This window comes from Coptis chinensis, chromosome 3 (genome assembly GCF_015680905.1).
Source record: "Coptis chinensis isolate HL-2020 chromosome 3, ASM1568090v1, whole genome shotgun sequence".
Classification (NCBI taxonomy): Eukaryota; Viridiplantae; Streptophyta; class Magnoliopsida; order Ranunculales; family Ranunculaceae; genus Coptis; species Coptis chinensis.
The window spans coordinates 12,350,194-12,362,338 of NC_141458.1; the positions used below are offsets into that span (position 1 = coordinate 12,350,194).

The 12,145-nt window shown below is 38.7% G+C and overlaps 1 pseudogene; it reads right to left on the minus strand.

Moving 5' to 3' along the window:
- Positions 1 to 8,345: 8,345 nt before the first annotated feature.
- LOC147507980 (putative pentatricopeptide repeat-containing protein At1g02420 pseudogene) lies at positions 8,346 to 10,020 on the minus strand (annotated as a pseudogene).
- Between the last annotated feature and the right edge of the window lie 2,125 nt (positions 10,021 to 12,145).

Genomic DNA, 12,145 nt, shown 5'->3' on the forward strand with positions numbered 1-12,145 from the left:
TACAATAAATTAATTGATCAAAGTTCCTAGTGTCAATAATTTGTTATGGCTATTAAACAAAGTTACAAACATAGAACGTTGAGCAAAATCCATTAAAAAGTAAAAATTTGCGTTGTTGCTGGTCATTAGTGTGAAACAGTTTGCTGCGGTGTCTCTCACCCTCTGCCATGCTAACTCAAGCAAGCTCTCAATCTCCAGAGAAGCTGCAGCCTGCATAAAATAACGCAAACAATCTTCCCAAGCTAGACCATAATAGTAACAAAACCAAGGGGAGAAGGAACGACATTATGAATATAGAATGAGCACTCAGCCAGAGTCCCTTGATCATACACACCCAATCGATCAGCATTGTGATTCCTGAAAATAAGTTTGACATACCTAACTTTCAGAGATTGCAGGAGATACAAAAACCACTGTGAAGCTTTACATAGCAACGAAGTTAAAGAGGTACAATCATGGCCCTCTTCAAAGGGAAGAAATTTGCCAATCCCAAGAACGAAGTATCTATTGGTATATAATTTAAACAGGATTAGTTCACATAAAATAATTGGTATGATTTTCTAATTATCGATCAGTTGACATTATGCACAATTGGAAGAGGTGGGATCTTAGCTATTTGTTCCAATGGTTTATTAACACATAAACTAATAATCTACTTAACTTTTAATATTTGGATTAAGGAAGTATTATTCATTAGTCCAGTGCACACACTTTCTCTCTCTCTTACGTAATATCTTGTCTCTCTCCTATTTTCTTCTGCTACTCTATCTTTCTCGTATTTTGCTTTCCCATTACTCTTCCAACCTGCTACTTTTTTTTTTCTTTCTAAGCTAGTAAATATGTCAACCAAAATCTAAACTCCAATTGCAAAGAAGACAAACAATATTTACTAACATGTAAAAAATTAATTGATGACATTGTTCTACTTTTAAGGCTGTTTTGTTTCTTTTAGAACAAAGTATATTATTAGTTTAAAATTGATGAGAGAAAGATCTTTTTTCTATGGTCTTAGCTGATTATCCAATTTGTCTTCGTATGTGGTAAGCAAGTTTGCATCTCAAGTTTTTAGGTTGAGGGTTTCAATACTCAAATATACAATAATTCACAGAAATACAGGATAGTTACATTTTCTTCTTTTTTATGTGTATCTTGTCCTAGTCCTTAGTGTTACTTTGGTTTCCATTCTTTTGATTATCAAATGTCAAGTCCTTCCCATCCTTCTTTTCCCTTTTCTTAAGGATTTTTTGTCCTACACAAAGAAACCTCTATATTGTGAACTTATATATGTATGGATCCTATATGAGTTGAAGTCCTAAAAGTTCTCCATTTTGATGATACTCGAACAACAAAAGCCACCACAAACATCATCATTAACTTCACCTCAATACTTGTACGGACCACATTCTAATTATATGCATTAATACACTTACACTAACAATGTGAAGTAACTTTTTGAAATGCAAACTATAAAAGTATGGGACAAATGAATATAGATGAGAAAGCTGATAATAGATTCAATAACCATAAGATACATAGGTAAAAGTTATAGATTTTACAGTTATTTACGTACTTGAATCATTGGTCCTTCTGCCATGTCCAAAGTGGTTGACCTACATGATCTTGTACAATATGGTTTTGTCCAACTCATCTTCTCCATTCAGGGCAGAGAGAAGTCGTAATCAAGTGAGTCTTGAGAACAATCATCTACATCCGACCGGAAGAAAGCAACTAACTTTGTGAAGTCTTCAAATATTCATAAACTACTGAACCACAATATAAGAATATAAGATTTATCAATGTAGATCAGTGAATACTACTCTACATAACAAAATATAATAATGTTACACGTCTAAATCTCGACACTTTCGCTATGCAACATAAATTGATTTGCGTCCCATCTTCTCAAGGAACTTTACAATTGAGATTACTTGGTTACCGATCTTAATAACTATGACATCCTTCTTAACCAAGCCATGTGAACAAAATTAAGCTTAAGTTGACAGAAGTCAATTCTTAAATTCCAAATTGCAAAGCCAAACAAAGTCGAGCATGGACACAAAATTATACTGTGAATTACCAAACTCTATGTTGTATTATTAGTAAATAATAGAAAAAAAATGCATAGATGGGTAACAAACTATACATGAAATCAAACATTGGTATATAAACTTTTTTTTAGCAAATTTGGGTAACGAAGTATACCACGTTTTGCAACGTTGGGTTCTGCTTCACTTCCGTCCAGTTTTTTCACACGTGTCAAGTTTTTTTTTCTTCTCTAATTAGACCGTTGTTATATAATTTTTTTTCATTTTATTGTTATGTATAAGAAATCTTACTTTTAAACTATATTGAAATTCATACTGTAAATTAATTTATCAAAGTTCCCAATGCCAATAATTTGTTATGGCTATTAAACAAAGTTATAAACATAAAGCGCTGAGCAAAATCCATTAAAAAGTAAAAGCTTACGCTGTTGGTCATCAGTGTGGGGAAGACTGGCATGAAGGAGTTCACTGACATTCCCTTATAGCACTTGTTGTTTCTAACATCAATAACTGCAACATTTGGACCCACTAAAGAAAACAATTAATTATACATCTTTGCTTCTACTTATACTTTTAAACGACATATTAAAATGAGATTTTCATATATGAGAAGTCACAATTGGTTTTAATCTAAGGGTTCAATCTATTCTAAGTTTGTTTTTCCCTTATTCCAAAAAACTACAAAAGAGAACCAACCTTAGAATACTTATTTTTTAGTATTTAACCTCAGAATACTCATATTGTCAAATTAAATTAAGCACAAAACAAATTTTTGTTGAAATCTTACATGTAGCTAGTAGAGCTTATGCATCATATCAAAATCGATTAAACAAAATATGGAAAGAAAACCCGATAAAGAAAGCAATTAATTATCTCTTTTTTGCTTCCACTTATACTCAGACCCGACATTAAAATGATATTTTCACAAATGAGAAGCCACAATCGGTTTTAATCTAGGCCGGATAATCGAAGCGTTCATTTTTTCCTTATTTAAAAAAAATATAAAAGATAATTATTGTGTATGTCTCGAGTGTTCAAAGTCAGCATATGAGAAGAATAAAGACATAGATATTCAATATCATCAAAAGATGGTTGTATAGAATGGAGGTGAACAAATGATTTTTCGTGGGTTTTTCCCATGGAGAAGTTTTAGGGGTTTCCATCTCATTAAGGCTATCCCATTATCATTCCCAAGCAAGGCCACCCCTTGAATGGAATGGAGTTTAGATTGTTATAGCTCTTCAGGAATGAAAAAACCTTGAAAGACGGCGCAATATTCTAGTTGTGAAGGAAGAAACATAATAAGTTGCAGGTTAAAGGAAATGCGAAGATTATATTCAGGAATTTGAGCGGTATATATAGTTAAACCAATCCTTACATATATTCAAACACTTGGTAGTGATCGTAGATGACATTACTATGAATAAATAAGAGAAAAAAAAAAATTGCCTACACAAAAACTATACCATGAATGAAGCACCATTAAAATACATTGTTTAGTTTCAAACATCCCACATCATACCAGAACTTCAAATCCTACAATCAGTACGCCGAAGCTAGTTGATGAATATAACATATCTAGGCGCAGATCTATTCAAAGAAAGTATATGTAATTGATCTATTTAACTTCTTTTTCAATTAGGAAATATAACTTTTTTTTATCAGTGGTTATTGGACTATCTCCATCCTATCCATCTCTTATCATTATTCTAAACAACATCACAACACTACCAAACAAATTATTAAAATTATAAAGTATTACACAAACTTTAGAAAAGGGCATTGCCAAAGTCACTTAATATACTGCTCAAGATATGAACATGACCTTGGTGGATTTGAACCACCATCTCTTGAGATGTATTTTCTCACTCAAGTGATTTTTTTTTTTTTTTTTTTTTGGTAGGTAAGCAAAAAAAAAAATGTGTGGGCAAACTTGTTTTTAAAGAGATCAGTAACTCAATTGTGCAGCAAGGTTCGAACCCCAGACCTCTAGTATCATCACCCAAAGGTTTTACCAACCAAGTTAGAAGGCACTTACCTCAAGTATTCTTCCATTGAGCTAAAGATCCATTTTAAGATATTTCAAAATATAATGTGCAGGAAAAAAAAAATAATAATACACTATTTATCCACAACAACAATCATATACAAAATCAAACTATATACAAACAAAACACCACCCTAAACCAAACCAATATAAAAGAAAGAGATTTATTTACCTATTTTTCACATTAATCTTTTAGACATGGATGTAACCACAATTGCACTTAAATGTCAAAAAGTACACATTAGTCCTACTAATACAATAAAATCCATGTAGCGCATAAGCTTGAATCAACTTACAATTTTCAATCTAGGAGAAACATCTAAGCAATACATTAATGATAGCAATAGTGGATCTGTGAATGCCAAACTCACTACCCTTTCTGCCAACTTCATCTTCTTCTTTTTTCAACAATCTTTATGCCATCTTTATCTACCTTGAAGGAGCTTTAGTATTCTTAGATTGGAGCAGTGCATACATTTCATTAGTTGGAAGGCCATGAATGAAAGACGCAAATACGTTGAAAAATTTGTATTGGGTTTTTCAATGGCTCTTCAGCTTCATTTAAACATTCTCTTTAGACAGCATTGGTTCAAAAGTAATGTTGCTAGGCCCTTCAGTTTCATTTGACCATCCTCTTTAGGCAGCATTGGTCCAAAGTTAGGGTATTATGGTGATATGAGTAAGCAATTAGATGGGCGACGTGGACATTCTAAACAAAAGATGTGTTCCATATGATAGAAAAGTCCCTGTTAGTGACTTTAAATAAAAAACTAATTGAATGAAGATAACAAACAATTGAGCTGCAAGCAGTTAAAGATGCAAGCCTACAATAAACCTCTTATATAATCTAATAGAGATGTCATCAGTTAATCAGTTTCATTAACAAAGCAAGATGAACAAAGAAGTCCAAGAAAGGGGTAAGGAACAAACATTAACACTTCACGAACATGACTCACTTTCATTTTGCTAGTATAGATACCCATGTTACACATTGTTTTGACATACTACAGTGGCTAACTGTCTGCCTTTGAATCAATCATATGGTTTACATTTTGCTACTATAAATACACATGTTACACATTAATGCACCCCAATCCAGTTTTGCGTTCTTGTAAAAAATCAGAAACTTAAATCTCTATTGTTACAACACAATACCGCAAGCAATAATCCCCCTAGTATGAGAGCTATATTTGATATCGGTTGCACCAATTAGGTTGCCTACGTACCCATTTCGGGATCAAGTCGCCGTAGTTCACTTCCACCCTCTCCCCCTCTCTGCCTCCATTCCCAGCCCCCCTCCTCCATCTCCTCCTCTCCTCCTTTTTATATCCCTCTCTTAGGGTTACTCATGGGGCATAGTTTGGTCCTGGGCCCATTTTCTGGGCCCAATACACACTATGGTCTGGGCCTTATCTCTTGGCCCATTACTTATATGATACATTCCCCTGAATATGGCTACTACAATTGCCCCCTTCTCGGGTTCGGTGGCGATGACGACGGCGGACCCGAGAAGTCCTCAAACTTCCTTGTCTCTTTCTTTGAACTCTAGATATCCACATTGTCCTGTGACTGTACGTAGCCTTCTTCTCCTCAGGACATCTCATATCCACGTACTCTGCTACTAGACCGTATGTCTGTGAAGTGCCTCACTCTATCGGTTCTCATTCATATAACTCATTAGCGTATCCACGAAGGGTCTCATCCCTTTTGCTCTCACTCTTCAAACTCAATTCTCATGCCAGCGAAGTGTCTCCACCCAGCTATCCACTCTCATCTACAAAATTCACTACCCTACCCGTAGAGTGTCTTGTCCCGGCCATAAGCTCTCCTCCACATAACTTACTACTATGTGCACGGAGTGTCTCACCCTTTTGCAGAACTCAACATTGTATCCGCCAAAGGGCTCATCCCCTTTGCCCTTACTCATGGACCTCAATATCCCGTCCGCAAAGGACCTCGTCCCCTTCCAATTACAGTTTGGAACTCCGGCTCGCGGAAGGCTCATCACCCTTACTGTCTCTGTTCTTGAATGAATCCTGATGAGGGGCAACTCAGTTTGCCCCCACGTTTGATTCGGATCTCATGTCCACGGAGGGCTCATCACCCCCGCTGTCTCTACTAAGGAGTGGAGTCTGATGAGGGGCAACTCAGCTTGCCCCCATGTTTGATTCGGATCTTATGTCCACATCTCTTGTATCTCCGACCTGTGCCTCAACCAGGCTCTGGGGCTACTCTCTTTGACCTGCCTCTCTTGCCTTTCTTCGTCGCAGGAAGGGCTCATCCCACTCGGGCTCGCTTCGGGGCTCTGCTATAGGGGCTCTCTCATTGCCCCATGTATCTCTAGCATCTCTGATCCGCGGAGGGCTCATCCCACTCTGCGGGCTCGACCGGGTTATCGCCGGTTGGGGCTCTCTCATTGCCCCATGTATCTCTAGCATCTCTGATCCGAAGAAGGGCTCATCCCACTCCACCGGCTCGGCGGGTTGGTTGTCCCGATTGGGGCTCTCTCATTGCCCCATGTATCTCTAGCATCTCTGATCCACGAAGGGCTCATCCCACCAGCGGGCTCGACCGGGTTATCGCCGGTTAGGGCTATCTTATTACCCCATGTATCTTTAGCATCTCCGATTTGCGGAGGCTCATCCCACTCAAAGGCTTGACCGGTTGTCACCGGTTGAGGCTCTCTCATTGCCCCATGTATCTCTAACATCTCGATCCGGGTCATCCCACTCTGCGGGCTCGCCGGGTTTGTCGCCGGGGCTCTCTTATTGCCCCATGTATCTCTAGCATCTCGATCCGCGGAGGGCTCATCCCACTCGGGCTCGATCCCACCGCCGGTTGGGGCTCTCTTATTGCCCCATATATATATCACATCTCGATCCATCCGCGGCTCATCCCACTCGCTGGCTCGACCGGTTGCCACGGTTGGGGCTCTCTCATTGCCCCATATATCTCTAGCATCTCTCGATCTGCGGAGGGCTCATCCCACTCCCGAGCTCGACCGGGTTTGTCGCCGGTTGGGGCTCTCTCCTTGCCCCCTTGTATCTCCAAAGATCTCGATCCCAGGGCTCATCCCACCCATGGCTGGCTCGATTGGGTTGTCACCGTTGGGGCTATCTCTCATTTCCCCATGTATCTCTAGCATCTCTAATCCGCGGGGGCTCATCCCACTCCACCGGGCTCGACCGGTTGTCGCTGTTTGGGGACTTCTCATTCCTCAAATTGTCTAGCCCAACACCATTCGGATCTTTGACATTCTTTCCACTGCGCCTTTGTTTCCTCACCATTTCACCCTTTGATAACCACAACCGAGGCCTTCATGCATGGCGTTAGCACTTGTCTCTACGCACTTAGGTCTTACTAAGATGACAGCTTACGCCTCTAAGCTCTCTCTTTCACACACCCGATCTCGACTCGAACCCCCTCCTCCCTCTGTTACGGCTTCTTTTCCCTGTTCTCTGGAAAGGTGCCCTCTTTATCTGGTTTTCCCAAACCCCAAATAGTGTTGGCGGCCCCATTTTTTCTCTCCCACCTAGTGATATTTTCAATCATTCGCCAACACAATCAGCCCTTCATCGTCTTGTGAAGCAGCAATCCAATTACGCAGAACGGATTTCTTGCGCTATATCCAAGCAATGCATGTCAACATATGTATAATCATACTGCAATTTAGGACACTTCCATGAACCATGCATCCAAGGTGCGACCTGCAAAGGAATTTTTAAATAGGGTCGGCAACTCCACTCATCAGTAAAGACCCTACCCACATGAAGATCTAAACAATCCATTAGTTCATCAAGCCGTGAAAAATAGGCTTCTGCTGAAAAGGATATCAGAACTGGACAGCTGTTTCTAATCAGATAGATCAAAGCTATGTTGTCCAAGACTTGACGATCAACCATAAGTGTAGGAATTCTCCACAAATCAGACACATCAACCTACTTCAACATGTAAGATCCTATTTCCTGGCACACTTTGAGACGTGAAACAACCACGGCCATCTACGAGAAATTCTGAAGCATTGTCCATGACCACAGTTAAGAAATTCTTGCTTAGATTATGTTCTTCCTCTTTCATCTTGGTCCCTTTCGTCCTATCATAATCTACATAAATGTTACACATCTTTGGCGCAGGAGCTTACTGCCAGCCATATAATCTTTTTGAAACCTCTACTCCTGCAGTGCTTCCTTGCAACAAAGAACAGGGCAACAAATGAGAATCGGTTGTTCATCCAAATCCTTAAACTAGACCAATCAACAATGGAGACATAACCAAAGCTCAAAAGTAGGCGGGGTGCCTCTCTTTGTCTGCGCCAAGGCCCCGACTATTGGCCAGAAAATACCCATCTTCTTCAACAAGATTTTAAGAGTCTCATGCCTGTTGGCAATTTCCATTAGTACCTTGATTCTCCTAAATGAGACATTACATGGCTTATGCCCCTTCTCAACCATCTGCAAGAAACAATTCTTAGCTTCTTCGAACTTCCCTAGATCAAAAAGCAAATCAAACAACACATCAGAGACCCAAATATACGACACAAACCCCTTCTCCACCATGTCCTTCCACAAAGACTGCCATCAGACCTCTTTGTTTCTTACACAATCTAATAAGAAACATACAAGACTGTGTATTCGGCAGACATCCAGCCTCCCTCATTCTCTTACACAAATTCCAGGAGCTGCCCAAAGTCATTCGACCAATAGAAAATCCTAAAGAATAAGCTATAAGTTATAGCATTTGGACCCAAGCCCTTACGTACCATCTCATCCATCAAGGTACAAGCATCCATGACCCTCTTCGCTATGCAGAAATTCCTTATCATAGCATTATATGCAGCAATATCAGGGTAACATCCCTAGTTCATCATCTCCTTCAACACGCCTCTCGCTTTATCCGGCTGACCAACCAACCCTAATCCACCGATAATGCTCATGTACGTATAAACATCAGGAGTCATTCCTCCATCTCTCATATTCTCAACCACCTTTAACGCCCTATCAATTTCCCTATCATCTCCTTGAAATACACATCAACCAAATAATTATACGAACCCACATCAGGCTTAACCCCCAACTCTCACATCTCTTCAAAAAACCCTTCAGTTTCCTTTTTAAGACCCCACCAATTAACGAGTTTGATAAGTAGATTTGAGTTGACTTGAGTGAGTCTTTCACGTCTTGAGTTGACTTTGAACTATTAACTATGTGGAATCTGTAAATTTTTGGTGATTGAACAAAATAAGATTTCGAAAAATTGGAATTTTGCTCCACCATTAGTGCTACTAAACTCACTCCTAAAACCACCAACGATCTCAACCAAAAACAATACCCATAGCTCCAATATCGAACACATCATATATATCAAAGTTTAAACAAGCCAAAATCATTTCCACCAGTAGCATATAAGAGCCAAAATGGAACAAATTCACTCCCAGCAACAAACCTACTTAACTACAGAAGTTCCCTTCGTTACCCTTTCTAGTAGTTAACACTACCAGATCTACCAAAAAAACGGTTACAGCAGAAGGCCCAACTCCCAAGTCCCAACCATACACACAAAATATTTCCAAAACTAACCACAGACCCCAAAATAAAGGAATTCTATTCCACCATCAAGTTAGCTAGTTAGGCAACATCTTCAGCAACAAAGTGATAGCCTCCTTCAAAGATGCTTTATGGTTTTCCTTGAAGTTACATAGCTCCTTTTACATTCATTCAGCTCCTTCAGAGAAGTACACCCGACTTCGTAGACCTCAGAGCCAAAATCTTCGTTGAGATCATTCAACTTCTTATCCTCTTCATCGATTACTAACTCATGTTCCTCTTCCTCATCCGTACCGCAGTGAACAACTTTAAACGGATACCAATCAGAGTCTCCCAAACGAGCTTGCCATAAAGAACAAAGTTGAGCTGCTTTGTCATCAGCCATATTAGAAGGATATAACGTGCTATTCGAAATGGTTTAATGTCTAGATCACCCATACGCTTCACTCCAAACTCAATACATCCCGAAATTCCCAACAATACTCTTCTCAGGCTCCAAACTCAATTACGCCTCAATCTTATACGACACCGAAGGCGGTACCCACTGTTTACACTGAAAACATAAGTCCCAATTCCACTTGACTTGACTCACACCCACCTGTCGACGCCACCAACGACCCTTTCGCCACTGCTTTTCCGTGATATCTCACTTCCATTTCCTTCATAAACTTAGGTTCACCCCATACATCTAAATAAACTCAACCAGTTTTCACATAAATTGGCATAACCGCTCATCAGAAGAAGAAAACTGGTCCACCACATTTTAAAACAAGTTGCTTGGATTTATTAAAAAGGTTTAAAAGTGAAGATGGGTATGCAATGTCTGCTTTGACTATGGAAATGGAAGATGGGGTAGTGGATTTTGCTGATCCTCACGCCCAGGTGAGTGTTTGGGCTAAATTTTATGGGTTTCGATCACTGAATATTGGACCTGACGGCTCAAATAGTAGTGAACTATTATTAGAACTTGACGGCTAGAAGTTTGAAATCGGGTCCCCACAGACGACGCCATTTGTTACAACACAATACCGCAAGCAATAATCCCCCTAGTATGAGAGCTATATTTGATATCGGCTGCACCAATTAGGTTGCCTACGTACCCATTTCGGGATCAAGTCGCCGTAGTTCACTTCCACCCTCTCCCCCTCTCTGCCTCCATTCCCAGCCCCCCTCCTCCATCTCCTCCTCTCCTCCTTTTTATATCCCTCTCTTAGGGTTACTCATGGGGCATAGTTTGGTCCTGGGCCCATTTTCTGGGCCCAATACACACTATGGTCTGGGCCTTATCTCTTGGCCCATTACTTATGTGATACATCCCTGAATATGGCTACTACATCTATGCATAAACATTATAAATTAAAAATATATTTTCACTTTTTGACATGTAAAAGAATATATAAAAACTTGCAAGGGATCCAGTTATAAGTAATTAAACCACTTGCAATAATTGTAATTACCCTAGTGCAACTCAGCAAATTCTTCTTTCAAAATAAACATAGTATTTTTTTTTAGGATAACATAATAGTATAGTGGAAACAATTCTTAAACAATATCACCATTGAAAATATATAGGACCTAAACACTGTCCTAATTCCAACATATGAAATAAGAGATTAAGTTACCAATCAACTAAAGTGAAATGAACTAAGTAAGAGCATGGAGATAATTTTGCTTACACATTTGGAGCAATAACACCAACAGCTAGTTCCAAAGATTGACGTCGTATGTATTGTACGCCAACGATAGTTATTTTCTCTTTGTCACCCTCGTTCTTGTGAGAGCATGTAGTCTCCAACTTTGGAAGATATACATAACTTACAGATTGGTTATGTACCAACAATGAGAAGAATATAGATTAAACCCAAAAGCATTAGCTCTTAACGAAAAACAGGACAATCTTGTGGCTTATAATAAAATTAAATCCGGTTTTGACTCAAAGTTCTTAGCTAAGACTTGTGGTGGATAAGGGAAATAACCTTATCCATTACGAAATTCTATGCACTGATGTGATTATTAATAGACAAAATAATAGGTTATAGACAAACTCTAAATAATGTAATGTACTTTTAAAAGGAAATACAATTCAAGTCCTAAGCTCCTAAACTAAAGAACATGTTTCACATAGAATTCTTCTATTTATCATTCCTTGATTATATCTAAATTAAGTAGATTTCTATCATGTAATACAACCACACAAATTTAAAAGTACAATAACCAAACTATGATAATTTCAATTCCATTGTATTAAAAAAAATATACTACAGTTGAATAAAAACTATTGATCAATGTACGTGCGAAGAGGGTACTTGGAACCAATATAATAATTGTTGGTATAGAAATGAAATCACCTTCAGTAAAAATCAACAATGGCACCAAGTTAAATCTCCTAACCTCGCATACTACAAATGTTCCAAATCAGCGCCATTACTGCTACTGAAATAATGTACAATCTCAACAAACTAAAAATAAATAAATAAAACTAAGAAAACCCAAATTTACAAAAATAAATA